Consider the following 14,475-nt stretch of genomic DNA (forward strand, 5'->3'; position numbering starts at 1 on the left):
AATTTTAAAAAATGGACTGGCTAGCATAGTCTCCACAGGACGTGAATATTACCTGAAACAAGTTCCCTCTGTTTTTCACTGTTTTCCCTGTTGCCAGAACTCAGCAGCACTTCTCTATGGAAAGACATGCATAAACAAATAAAGCATACAAGCCAAGTGTCTATCTACCCAGCAATATGGATAAAAAATAAGCATTTAAGTCAAGGTACAGATTTAAAGTAGGCAGCCTTGCCCTTGTCACTGCAGCTGCTTCTGCTGCTGCTTTCACCAGAGCCAGCAGCACTAACTGGCAGGAATTACAGAGCATCTGCAATTCTGAGAAAGGACTATCAAAAAGGTGTGTGACTTTCTGCAGAGGGCTCTCAAAGCTGAACATATCTCATGACTATCAGCCACTGCTACATGTGAATAAGATGCTTATGGTACATTCAGAGAAACCAAAAGAGTCAGAACTGTGTGATATTTTAAAAGGGAAACCAGTGAGTAATTAAGTACATTTAAAATACACAAATAGCTTTGATTAATTTTATAAAAAGTGAGTAATCTAATCACATGTGTTTGCAATAATATGTTTTTTTAGTAGAATAAGATTGATAGAAAGATTTTGCATTGGCATGGTATTTATAGTTGCCTTTTAAAAGATAAACTCTCAAATATTTAACAGGTGCTAATAGTTAAATATATAATTCATCTTAATGTGAAGTATGGAACAATGCCAAGCAGGAAAAGAAACTTTAAACCAAAGGGTGAATTATGCAATATGCACTGGAACAATTCAAGTCTAATTTTACCAGTTCCCAGTCTAACTGAGCAACTGTAAAACTAGAAAAGATGAGGAGTAATTGTATTTCTCAATAAGCAGTTTGCTTGTAACTAAGAATTTAAAACAAGTTTAAAAACATAACTTTCTGAATTACTTCTGATATTATCTCTCTAAACCAATTTTTTAACTGTGTCATTGCATATTTCTGTTAATGACACGAAAAGAAACACAAAAAGTCATTAGTGAAGGTGGGAGGAAATCATAATAAGAACAAATCATCAATACAAAGCAATACAGCTAACTTGATTTACAGATACAGTAAACCATTATGTGCTTTAATAGGAGACAGATGCAAGAAATCTGTTTTTACATCTAAAGCCAAGGTGCAAGCAATTGTATATGATAGGAGACTCAACTCCAGGGAGCAATTACTCTAAATAAGGCATTATGATCATGGTGATAGCTAATTGTAATTGCAGTGAGAAACCTGGGATAATGTTGTCCTTCAGGATGTAACTATTACACCACTGATGTGAATAATACTGAAATACATTCTGTAATTTGAGTGTCCATATTTGAAGAAGGATCCTAAGAAACTAGAGTGAGTTTGGAAAAGAGCCCAGGCATCCATACCTAGTTGAAAACTATACATTACAGGTAGAGATTTGAAGATCTCCATCAATTTGTCTTATCAAACAGAAGATTAAAGAGAAAATTTATTAATCTCTAAGTGCCACAAATCAGATAAAGGGTAACTCTCTCTAGAAAACAGAGAGTAGCAATGACAAGTACCTGGAAGGGAACTTAAATGTAATGATATAGAAATTTGCGTCACAATGCTGACATCAAACTAACGTGTCAATTTGAACAAGGCAGGTGTAATTTACTGTGATTTATAACCAAGGCCCGTCAAAACAATAGTTCTAAAATCAGAATGGGGAACTTTTCTGGAAGGTACACTTAACTTCAGCTTCAAGTATTAATTAATGAAGTCAAATGATGGAACTTCTGTGAATCAGGAATTTGGAGATTATTAACTACATTTTCTCAGCTGCCCTTAAAATCAGTGCAAACTTTCATCTTTGTTGCTAGTGAGTTGACTCACCCAAATAAAATAACAACACAGAGAGAGAGAGAGGTAGTACAAAGGTGAAACGTGAATTGAAAAAAAAATGCCTCTCTAAAAGAAAATTCAATTTCCTTTCCAATAAATATAGCACACTAGTTGAATTCTGATTCTTCAGAGGAATGATTCATCCGTGGTTTGATAAAAAATTTACCTAGAAGTGTTTCATGTCTGTCTATTTGGATAGGAAACTAGATAGAACTTTTGGATAGAAATTCTTCTTGGTTTTAGTGAAAACTGATAACTGAAAGATAAATGAAATTACCAAACCAATATATATATTTGAAATAAAATTTCTCTGCCTTGTTTATAAATCATTAAGGAGAAAAAAAATTGGTTGGACTATCTTCTATTGTTGTTTTCTGAAAGCCTATTGTTTTAGATTAATTTTATTTGCAATAAAGATGCCTTCTTTAAACTAGCGTTCTTTAGAATGGAAGTAATCTTAGTATAGATGCAAACCAGTATACCAAAAACTATTTTAGATATATGGAGTTTAATTCTTGATTTCTTCTGTTCTAAATCCATTATTCTTTCTCTCTTTATTAAATTCTTTTTTAGTTTTTAAAGTAGTGAGTGAAGTAAAGCAAATATGTTGACCTTTAACATGAAAATTCTATAGTGATTAGTTTCATGCTTGCATGCATTTCTGTGTTGATTTTGTTTCAGCTAACTGAAAACAATTAAAAACACTTGTTGAGAAAAAAGTTTTTGTGCATATTATTAAAAAGTCCTAAGTCAAACAGTTTCCTCCTCTAATTCTGGAAAGCAAAAAATAACATATCAGTTATGTGTCCATATAGTCAAAATTATCTCTATGAAAAGTCCTACATGTTGATCATTTAGCGATACACAACAAAGGTTCAAAATCTAGAATTTGTCTCCCAGACAAGTGCCCACACAAGTATTTCCATGTTTTAAATGTATGGAAACAAAAAAATTACAATAAGTATTATTGAGGTCAGCAACATCCTAAGGCTTTGTCTTCAATGTTTGCAGTGGGCCTCTTCATTGTTTGTAGTGGGCTTCTTCCTGGGAAAGAGCTGAGAGAAAATACAAACTTTCAGAGATGAACTGGGATTAGATTTTTAAACTGCATGTGTAATTTAATCACGTGGAAATCTCTTGTGCTCAGAGATTAACCAAGAGGATTTCAAACACTAATTTTTCATCCGTCTACCTTTTTCACAGTAAGTCGGAACAAGATCTTTTCTAATTTCACCCCTCTCAGAAGAGCAGAGGAATGCTCTGACTGGCCTAATTGGCTTATATTGTAAAGGTCAGCTCCTGGAAAATCCCATGGAACTGAAGTACAATTAATATTGCAGTTCTAATACATAGAGTTCTAATATATAGAAATATACTGAAGAATTTCAAATTCTGTTTATGAGTTAAAATACGTGAATAAATAATTTCATTTAAAAATCTATTTGTAACTAGAAGCTGGCCAAAAATTGTGCAAATCAGACACAATTTATACATCTTGCTATCAGTCCATGGTAGGAAAACTCTTAGCTTCTACTAATGTAAAAAGAACTGACAATCTGAACTTGCACGGGGATATTACAGGCTAACTCATCCATAACAGATCTCATATGAAGTAGTTAGCATAACACAGTAACAAAGAAATGCATTATCACCGATCAAAACAAATGAAATAGAAAAAGAGAGCTCTCACCCAATAACGTAAAGTTAATAAGCATGAGATTAATGTTGAATAAGGACTAATTATTACTTTTCTTTCCAAAATGACCAATGGTAAAATGCTGTTGGTCATAATAATACTCATTATATAGGATAATTTCTAACATACCCTTCCCCATCACTCTTATGATTTCTAGTCAAAGATAGGTTTAATTCTCTATCTGAATATAAGGATCTAGAAATTCAGTAGAAAGCTATATACTCATTAGTGACATAACCAGAGTAAGGTTATCTCTAAAGCTTGTGTAGGACTTCAGTGCTTAACTTGGATTTGCCCCAAGTATTTTGGTTCATTTAACTCTATATAAAGACCTAGAAAACAGACTTAGCATATAAATGTTCATAGCAGGTGAAGGCAATTCACTTTGGAACTAACACATCACAGCTATCCCACCTATGAGCTTATTGGTATGTTTCCTCTTCCAAAAATATCCATATTTTTACTGCCTCCAAGATTTTCTTTCGCACGGGTGCAGGTCAGAAGGGTTTTTTTTTAATCCATGGAGTATAATTTTTTTCAGAGCTCTCTCTTTCCATGCTCTCTACCAGAACACAGTGGTGATGTTCTTCTCCAGGAAGAAGGCCAGCTCAGTCTGAAACTATCCCTGTTACATTTACATAATGCTTTATCAGGATACTAATTCAAATTTGGACAAACTGCAGAAGTTATTGTTATTATCATTGTTGTTATTATTGCAAAGACCTCTAACAGTTAACTTTGTTGCTTTTTGTGTTTGCACTCATATTACAGAGTTCTGGATGCCAATGTATATAGAAATCAGAAAATGGTGAAAGTTGTTTCCTTTGAGGTTTCTTAGCACTTGGAAAAAAGGAAAAAAATATAATGAATTTTCAACCATATGAGATACAAGTTATGCTGTACAAATAAGATGTGTTTGAAGAAATTAGCTGTGGTTGAATATTCAACATTTCCATTAAAAAGGCAGCTATTTCAAATGCCAACATTGTATTAAAATGTATTTTAAATGTAATCTAAATAATAGTGTGCCAGGAAGTTCCACCTTTTTTATTCCTTGCCATGAAGTATATCTGCTCTCACCCTTTTTAGATAAGAGTTTGTTATGGTTTTGCCCAGACAGCAACAAAATAACACAACAGTCTCTCGCTTGGTGCCTCCCATCCACCCCCACCCTCATTAGAATGGGGGAGGCTCCAGGGAGATGGGAGAAAAAAAGATACCCAAAGACCTTGTGGATGAAGCCAAGGACAGGGAGGGCTCATTGCCAGTTACGGTTCTGGGCAAAACAGAGTCCAAAACTTAGAGAGGAAACTAAGGAAAGTTTATTCTACTATCTACAAGAAATAGAACAGAACAAAAAGCAAAACCAGAGCAGAATGATGAGAAAAATACAACCATCACTTTAAATCTCCCTCCCCTATACTTCCTTTCTTGCCAGGCTCAGCTCACTGCTCCAGATATCTCTACCTCCTCCCCACTCAATGGCGTGGATGGGGCAGGGAATGGGGGATGTGGTCAGTCTCTCACAGATGGGCTCTGCCACTTTTCTCAGAGGACAACTCCTCACATTCTTCCCTTGCTCCAGCACGGGGTCCCATGGGACACAGTCCTTAACAAACCTCTCTGGTGTGAGTTCTTCCCAAAAGCTACAGCTTCTGCTCAAAAACTCCTCCAGCATGGGACTCCTCTGCAGCCAGCAGCATTCCAGGCACCTTCTGCTCCAACACTGCCCTCCCATGAATTCATGGCCTCCTCTGGAGATAGTCTCTGCCCCTGGCATGGAGTCTTTTACAAACTGAGAGCAAATCTGCTTCATTAGTCCTCTCCACAGGATGCAGGGGAGGTCTCTGCTCCAGTACACCTCCTCCTCTCTTTCCTTGCTGACCTTGGGGTCCACGTGATTGCTTCTTTCTCCCTCTTCGAACTCCTTGCACCACCAGCAGCAGGGGAAAAAAAAAAAAAACCAAACAAGAAAAGAACAGGAAGAAGCCTCCTCTTAGGGCTGCTTCTTCTTAAAAAGTGATCATGGAGGCACCCAATTGGCTCAGCCCCAGAAGTGGGTCTGACTCAGAGCTGGGGAAAGCTTTGAGCAGGTTCTTAAAGAAGCCATCTTTACAGCCCGTTTCTCATTACCAGAAATGGCTCGACACAAAACCATGACAGTTTCTCAGTATTCTCTAACTGGATAAAGACTACCTGCATAACTTAATTTGGTTGATTAAGCAAGTCAAATAAGTTGCAGATAGGTTGGTGGATCGTACTCACAGTCAGATGATTATATAAAAACTGATTTCAGAATACCTTACCCTGAATATTTTTTCCATAATTCACATACCATCAAGTTAAAGCTATAGTTAATACTATGCACATTGAAATTACTTCAGTTCATGGCCCGTACACTGGGAAAATCTACATTTACAAAATTATCTGCTAGTAGCAAAATAGCCATCATTAGGTCAACTCCTGTTCTAGACTGTAAGGTTATACACAGAATGCCATGAAGTTATGTATGTTAGAGAGAAAAAGTGCAGGAATTCTGCACATTGAAAACCAAGAACAACATGAAAAGAGGTCAATCTTGGGGTTTTTTTTTTGGGGGGGGGAAGGGTGCAGATAAAATTCTTAATTATTAGCAAAGTGAGTGACTGTGCATGTATGATGACACTTAAATAACTTCCATGTGCCAGAAAATTTCACCTTTCCATTTCTTGCTATAAAGCATGTCAGCTGCTGGCACCTTCCATGTTCTGTTGCTGCTGCAGGGTTTGGTAGACAAGAGGTATAACAAATTAAGCATCTGAATAACTATTAAAATCTTCTCTCTTTTTTTTGTTTCTTTGTTTTAGACCCAGGACTTTTCTATCCATGTACTATGGCATAATTGTATTTCTTTTAGGTACTACATTTTTTCTAAGTAGTTCTTCTATTATTCCTATATCTATTAGATAATAATTTCTCTTTCACCTACATTCTTTCAAATCTACTCCTATTGTTCAAATCTGCAAATGGTCTTTGAAAAGCTAAACATAAATTAAATTATGTTCTGCTACCAGCTTGAGATATATTAAGATATGTTGATCTAGTAAGTTTATAAGCTAATAAATGTTCAGTATGATAGCTTTCATTTATTGCATAAATATTGCACATTTATTTTCCAGTTTAGATTTTTATTTTGTTTTGCCTTTAATTGTTAGCAACACTCCTAAGAAATGAATATTTTGGAAGACATCCTCACATGATTTGGACTAATTAGTAATTTTTTTCAATGTGAAAAGCACTTCTAAAATGTTTGCATATATAGACATACTAGCTGAAACAATTGAGGTGTACTGAATGGTTATATTACCAGGGATCACTTCTATAGCCTCCCCATGTTCTTTCATAGCTAGCTATCTTTATTTCTGGTTTTATGATGCTTTCTGTAAATACTGTGCAGTTAAACTTTTATTTTCTTTCGTTTCATACTTCATTTTTCCCATCTAGTCACTGACGGATATTCTAATGATAGAATAGAGAATGGTAATTTCGCATTTGATTGTAGTGGAAATGCAGTGCACAAAGGCAATTGTACATTTCGGCTTTCGCCTGCAGAACAACAAGGTTCTAATTTACTCTGTCTGCTGTTTGGTTGGTGATTGTTTGGGGTTTTTTTTCGAATTTAGCAAGAATGCTAATGATGCTTTATAACAGGATCTTTATATTTAAATGATAAAGTTATACACTATTAGCTGAAACAATTCTATAAAGTCATAAAACTTACTTCCTGTGCTTGATTTAATTAAAAAAAGACAACCCAAACACCAGCAGAAATTACATGCCCTTTATTTTGTGGCCTTTTACAGTATCAGAGAACACTCTTAGCCTCCGAATGATTTAAACTGTTGGTTTTAACCAATTTGTTTTCTGTACCTACTAAATATGCATCACCCACCTACCTTGAGCAGAGAGGTCCCAATAAACTACATAAATTATCTTTGATGTCTCTTCTAAATCTTTTGAATCATCCTTGATTGCCCTTGCGTCTATTTGCATGGATCTACCACATTTGCTTTCAAACACAGTGTACTAGGGTATATACTAGTGGCTGAATGGAAAAACTGCTCCAGGAAAAAAAGAAAGCTTTTTTATGTTAGCAGTATGAATTTCTCAAAATACAAGCTAATAAGGCTGCATCTTTGCTACACAGCACAAAGACACTTTTAACATATGCTCTCCTCTGTGTTTATCAAATACCACTTAAATGAATTCATAGAATGCTAGAATGGTAGGGGTTGGAAGGGACCTTCAGAGATCATCTAGTCTAATTCCTGTGCAGAACCAGGTTCACCTAGATCAGGTTGCATAGGAACATGTCCAGGCGGGTCTTGAAGACCTCCAGGAAGGAGACTCCACAACCCCTCTGGGCAGCCTGTGCCACTGCTCCGTCACTCTCACAGTGAAATAGTTTTTTCTTATGTTTAAGTGGAACTTTTTTCCTGTTTATTTTCACACATCGCAAAAAACATAATAACTGTTTAAAAACCTTTGTTCAGCAGAAAATGAGATTGCAGAAATACCACACAAGATGGTTTGTTAAATAATGTTATATTAGGACTCCATCCTAATATTCTCTGTGTCCCTGTTATAAAGAAAATGTGTGCAAGGTCACTGGTGTTAGGAATCATGTCTTTCACAAGAGTGAAGAAAAAAGGTGAGGAACCATACTAATGACGTTTCTCTTTCTCTCTGTATCTCCCTTTCTTAATTTCAATTGTACTTTTTTTTTTCTGAATATAATAGTTTTGACATACACAAATTCAAGCATCGTTACCTGTGTCTTGATCATGCATAACTGTTTTCTGTCTTTGCTGTGTCCCAGCCACATGCAGTGGAATGAATGACGCATTGTTTGACAGAGACTGAGGTAATATCAAAATACTCTGATTCAGAGGAGGATATGGGCTTTGGTGAGGTACTTCATGTGTCTGTATTGAATTTTAGGGCTTTATATTGCTTTAGTACAGTATGATTTAGTACTTTAGTACTGAGGGTTTAGAAAACCTTCTACACGGTAAGTGAATAAAGTATGAGATATTTCTCAAGATTTTGAAGCAGAAACCATATTTTCTCCTCTTTCAGTATTGACTTACTTCTGGAAAGGACAGTTCTTTTTCTTGGCCCTGGTGGTGTTCGTATGGGTATGGAGAACATCTTGCAGTCTTAACATGGCAGTGGATTAGTAATTGCCAGTAAAAAGAACAGTAATTTTTCCTGTCTGGCCAATTCAGCACCTTCCATCAGCTCCCTGGAGCAAGCAACCTCACGTTCTGTCAAATTGGCACATTGCTGCTATGGAGGTGGCGGCTCCAGTCACCTACTGAGTTCTTCTGGAATGAGATGTTCTGCATTGCAGCAGGATCCAGCCTTGGCCACAGACTCAAAACTACATAATAAGCTTTATGGATTAGTTTCTTAGGTGGTGAGACATATGAAATTTAACATTGTTAGCTAAGCACAAAGAAACTCTAGTTACGAGACACTGGAGTATTAGCCATGGTCTAAACATGTGGTGACAATACCATCCTATTTTATTTTGTAAAGTTTGTACACATGTGAAATTACTTCAGAAACATGCATTTATTAACTTTCTACTTGCATTTCAACTGTTTATTTACTACATGAAGGCCAATAATGCCCATAGAAATTGATGTATTACTGCTAAAAGTTTAAAGTTTAGCCCTTAAAAGGCTGTTTCTTCCTTTGACTCTATCTCTTGAAACAAGAGTATGCATTCTTATCTAAGAGAAAATAGAGATAACAAAGCATCAGTGAAACCAGATAGTGAGTAGCAAGTTGATGAAGTGTGTTTTGAACAGTAGCAGAAGGAGCTTCTCAGAAGGCAATAATTAAAAACGCAAGTACTAAATTGAGAGCATATGCTCCAGGACAGAGGCCAAATGTGTAATTTTATAAAGGTTTATGTGTGTGTTACACCTTATCCTTATGAGTAAACTTGATGGCTTCCACTGCACTGAGAATCTACATCTGGAACGTGCTAGCACGGGTGCTCAGAACTTCAAACTCTCAGAGAAATAGTGTGACCTTATGGGTTGTATTCCACTTGTACCAACCTAGGAATGAGACTTGAATGTGCTTCAGTTTAGAAAGAAAACATTCTTTTATCACAGAGAAAAATGCTTTTAATGTTTTACTAAGTGTATGAAGAAAACACCCCAAGTTAAGAAAATAAGATTACTTTTAAAATCTTATACAACTTTTCTCCCTGTCCTACCACCTCCTGCCTAACAGTCTTGATCTTGAGCACACTACTGTTGTACAATTTTCACCTTCAACATCACACATACTACAGATTGCTGAAATGTTTGAAGATGCTGAGAGTTCCCTCCTAAAATATCTGAGTTCCTGTAGGAAAACCCTTCCAGAGGAGGAGAAATTTGGCCACATATAGGACTTTCTGTTTGCTTAACATTTGATTAATGTGATGCCTGTAAGAACATACGCAAGCATTAATTTTGATTAACTTTTATTGCACTGCTAGCACATCCTTAACTTTTAACTTTTAAAACTAATTGGCCTGGTTCCTGCATTTAGATCTGTATAACAAAGTGTAGATGTCCATGACTCTTGATGAAACCTTTTCAGACACGTGGATGACAAAAAACTTTCAGAGAAATCAGATGGTTGAAATTTTACCCAGTTGCTTACCCAGATCAAATGCGTGTCCAAATGTAGAGTAAATTCTGAGATGCAGAAGTTTTTGATACCTTTCCATACAATGCATTTTGTAAATGCATTTTCTAAGTGAGTTCTGGATGGTTTCACCTATATTTAGAAGCTGAAATGCATGCCCTAAATCTCATTAACAAATTCTCAATGAAAATACTGACAACATGTCTGATATGGAAAGACTCTTGTATTTACTGAACAAATAAGTTGCCCATAAGCCACTTTGGTATCCAGATAGTTGCAAAGCTAGATTTCTGTTACAATGGCTAGCTTCAACCTCATTCTTTCATTGCACTCTCCTACTTGTCTGTGTGCATCTTCTGTCTCTAGACTTGTTCTTAATTTATTATCTTTCTGAAAGATTCTTTTGTGCTGCATTTTCAAAGCACTTGGCCCAGGAGAGCTAATCATTCTGAACATGGATCCTAGTAATTAAAACAATGTGAATATTAAACAATCTCTTTTTTTGTGAAAGTCAGCTACTATACTGGAGTACATTCTTTATGTTCAGAGAGTCGTTTTGATTACTTAGGATGCAGAGAGATGAAATCGGCAATATGTAGTCCATCTTACATTCACAGAAATGTTAGAAAATAAGCAGGCGCAGCATCACAAGCAAATGAGAATATATTTCTCAGGATTCATGCTACCTTTAAGCGGCACTTATCTTATGGTGTGTAATTCCAGCAGGATGAGAATGTATGTCTTTCCACTGTCTGCTGACAGCAGGATATAATTCATCATCCAGTAAAGCTCTTTCCATCCTAGGTCTTGGCCTAAGTCCAGATTGTCCTAGGTCCAGAATATACTGGCTTTAGCTAGATCAGCTTGTAATTGGCCTTTGGCTAACTCCTCTATGAGCCCAGTCTGATACTGGGTTGCCGCTATTCAAAGCAGTTTTATTTTACTCTAGTTAGATTAGTTTGTTTTCATGGAAAAGGAGAAGAATAATTCATTTTCTGAGCATATTTCAGGCTAGATTTTTTTTTTTTTAAAGTCAGTCACATTATTAGACCTTGTATAGGAGAAAAAAAAAAGTGATAAATAAGAGACCACCTTATTAGCTCTTCAGCCCTAAACTGTAATATTTTTATACTTGAATGAAACTGCTTCAAATAGAAACCACTTGCTTCTGTTAGTGATAGTGAAAATATGGTTGCTAGTCTTGGGTTCAAAGTTGCCCAGGAGATTTAGAACAATTCATCTATGGTGCAAAATTTAAAGACAGCCTGTTGTTGGTTCGGCTACTTTCCAATAAATAATACTGGATAATAATTAGATTGCAGGGAGAAAATAAAGTATTACATTATTAGAAAGGAGTAACACCACATGCATCCGTCACAGAGATATTGATATTAGTAGTTTGCAATCTCTAGAATTTACTCCTTACTTTATTTTAAGGCTGTAAATTTATCCATTTAAACATGCATGAAAATCAATGCCCAAAAAAATCTGTATGTTTGAATAAGCCTATTTAGTTAGTTAGTCAGAACACAAGTATAATCTCAAGTGCTTTCTCCGCAAGTGTATTTAAAGACAAAGAAATGGGACTTTCACAGTTTCCCTCAGGAGTCTGTTCCAGAGCCTAATAGACTAATACAGAAAAAGTAACAGGTCAGATTGGCAACTATGAGGAAACTGTAAGGCATTTTATCTCACTTCTTTCCATATAAAACTTCCTCCCTTCCTTTCTTGGCCTGTTTTCTGCAGCATTTGTGGTAGAAAATTAAATATGATACAATTAAAACAATGCCACTATAATTATTATTCTCTTTAAAGTCAAAAGCGTACATTACCACTTTTTATTCTTGTTAACTTTGCAGAATAATGTATCAGTGACAGATAGAACAGGTTTATATGTGGCTTAAAGAACTCTAATATAGTATTAAGTCAGTGGCATACTCCCGAGACTTTCTGTCCTTTAGTGTTGCAAAAAGAACACCTAGTTTTCAATCCCAGCTTCAGTTTTCAAGGATGACAATATAACAAACTGTTTGAATAAATAAATGGAATAAGTATGCAGAAGAAATTGACACAATATCTTTTAATATTTTACCTATGCTTAAAATACTGTTCCCTTTTTTGATCTCTGGTCATTCTGGCAGCTTTTGAATCCTCTTGATCATAGCAGTACATTTAATTATCAAATATTACACAATGTGATTGCTTTATGAACAAGTTCAAAATGGCACTTTTTCTTGCCTTCAGCTTCCCTCTGTGGTAGTCAATTATACCAGCTTTATGGTCTCTCTGTGTCACTGATGCAGCACAGAGAAGCAATGTAGCAGAAGGTCTTCCCCAAGGTATAACTAATCACCAAATTGCTGACTAAGCTGTACTGTAGCACTTTTCGTAAGTTGAGGAATCTGTTTGTCATTGGCCAAACTCTTATTCCTTACACCATGGTGTTGGACTGTGTGAAATTTGCTAGGCTTGCTTCTGCCAAGGGTTTCTGCCTTCAGAGACACTACATTGTGTATGCGTGATGATTTATTCAAGGTAGTTTTCTGTCCTTTACTGGATGCCATTTTAATGTTAAAATAAAATTTAATGGGTATTAAAAATGGAACAAAATGTGGGTTTTATTTTTATTTACAAGCTTATAGGAATGAAATGTTACCAGGTCAGATCAAAGCTTTTGGTGGTGGAGCTCTATTGTGCAGGAATGATTTATGTAAGAATTCTGACAGATATACTTTATTGCAGACTCTAGACAACTTTGTACAATATGCTGAGCTACACAGCACATTACAAGCACTTGCAGATTTCTAAGACTGTGCTAGCTCAGCTGAAGACTAATTACAGATAAATTTCCGGATTACTAGAAAACAAAAATTTGCAGATAGCTGGTAGCTAGAACACTGAAATGGAAGACGTTCTTAAAGACTTCCCCTTATGGGAGTTAAAAACCTTGTATCATCCCACACATATTAAAAATCTGAAGTGTTTGTGACTTCAGAAAGCTACTTAAGCTCTTTGAAAGTAAGCATGTGATAGCAAAAACACATTAACCAAATTAACATTGTATAGCTGCTAGGAATAGGAAAGGATGCTGTCAGGATACTACTCATGGGGACGAGGGCAGTGTCATTCAACAGTTGCTGGCTTTCTTATGAGAAAACTCTAAGGAGAGTTTATTCAAGCATGTTAAATAAACTGTCCTCCTTGCTTTTGAGGGGTAAACACTATCACCCTACAGACCCGACAGAAACGTGTTCAATTATGTTGGAATATGTTCTCATACATTTTCAAAAATATTGTATCTTTGTCCTGTGTTGTCTTTGACTTGTCTTTATTTTACCTACAGATCCTAAGATGCTGCTTAACTTTAATTACATTGTAACTGTGACACGCATGTCAGCTTTGGGTACTTTACAGGTCACGGATAGAAAATAGGACATAATATTTCCTATAATCTGATATTTTATTATTCTACTCTGCTACTGCCTTCAATGTAAAACTCATGTTGAAGCAAGCCTGAAATATCCGTGTATGCTGCCTTCATTGATAATATCAGCTTTTTATCGTGCCTTAAAATAATTCCTTTCCCATACTTGACTGACATCTTTAATGGTATAAATCTTAATTACCAGTCTTTCTGGAATCCAACTCTGTTAGAAGTTCCTGCTAAAATGTCTCCTCAAAAACACCCTGTGAGCTATCAGTATATCTTCCAGGCATAAAGTGGAAAATAATTGTGCATATTGTAAACATGTGGTTTAATCTTGAATATTGGAACCTTTTGACAGTTATGTAGTGCTCACTACTTAACTATTGGGATTCACATGAAAGGATAGTGTTTTAATGGTTAACAGAAGAAAATGTTGCCTCCCTTTCCAAAAATGTGGGAAAAAAACCCCCTAAACCAAAGAAGTAACAAATCTCAGAAAAAGGAACAATTCCATGTCAAAAGCTTTGGATGTCTTTCCTCACCTTTAATACACATTTTACACTCAATTCCTCCACTCTGGGTTAGACTTAATAAGGCAGTAAACAACTGCTATTTCCCCATCTTCTTTTTCTATATAAATGAGATTATTATTGCACAACATTAATTCTGGATTAATCTAGCTGTCACTTTGCTATATCCATCCATTTAGGAGAGGAATACAGTTGAGTTGTTACATTAGAAAGCCCTGTTGAATATTCCTAGGATTCCTCTCCAGGACACCAAGG

The sequence above is a fragment of the Colius striatus genome, chromosome 4, assembly GCF_028858725.1.
Source record: "Colius striatus isolate bColStr4 chromosome 4, bColStr4.1.hap1, whole genome shotgun sequence".
In the NCBI taxonomy this organism is placed as follows: Eukaryota; Metazoa; Chordata; class Aves; order Coliiformes; family Coliidae; genus Colius; species Colius striatus.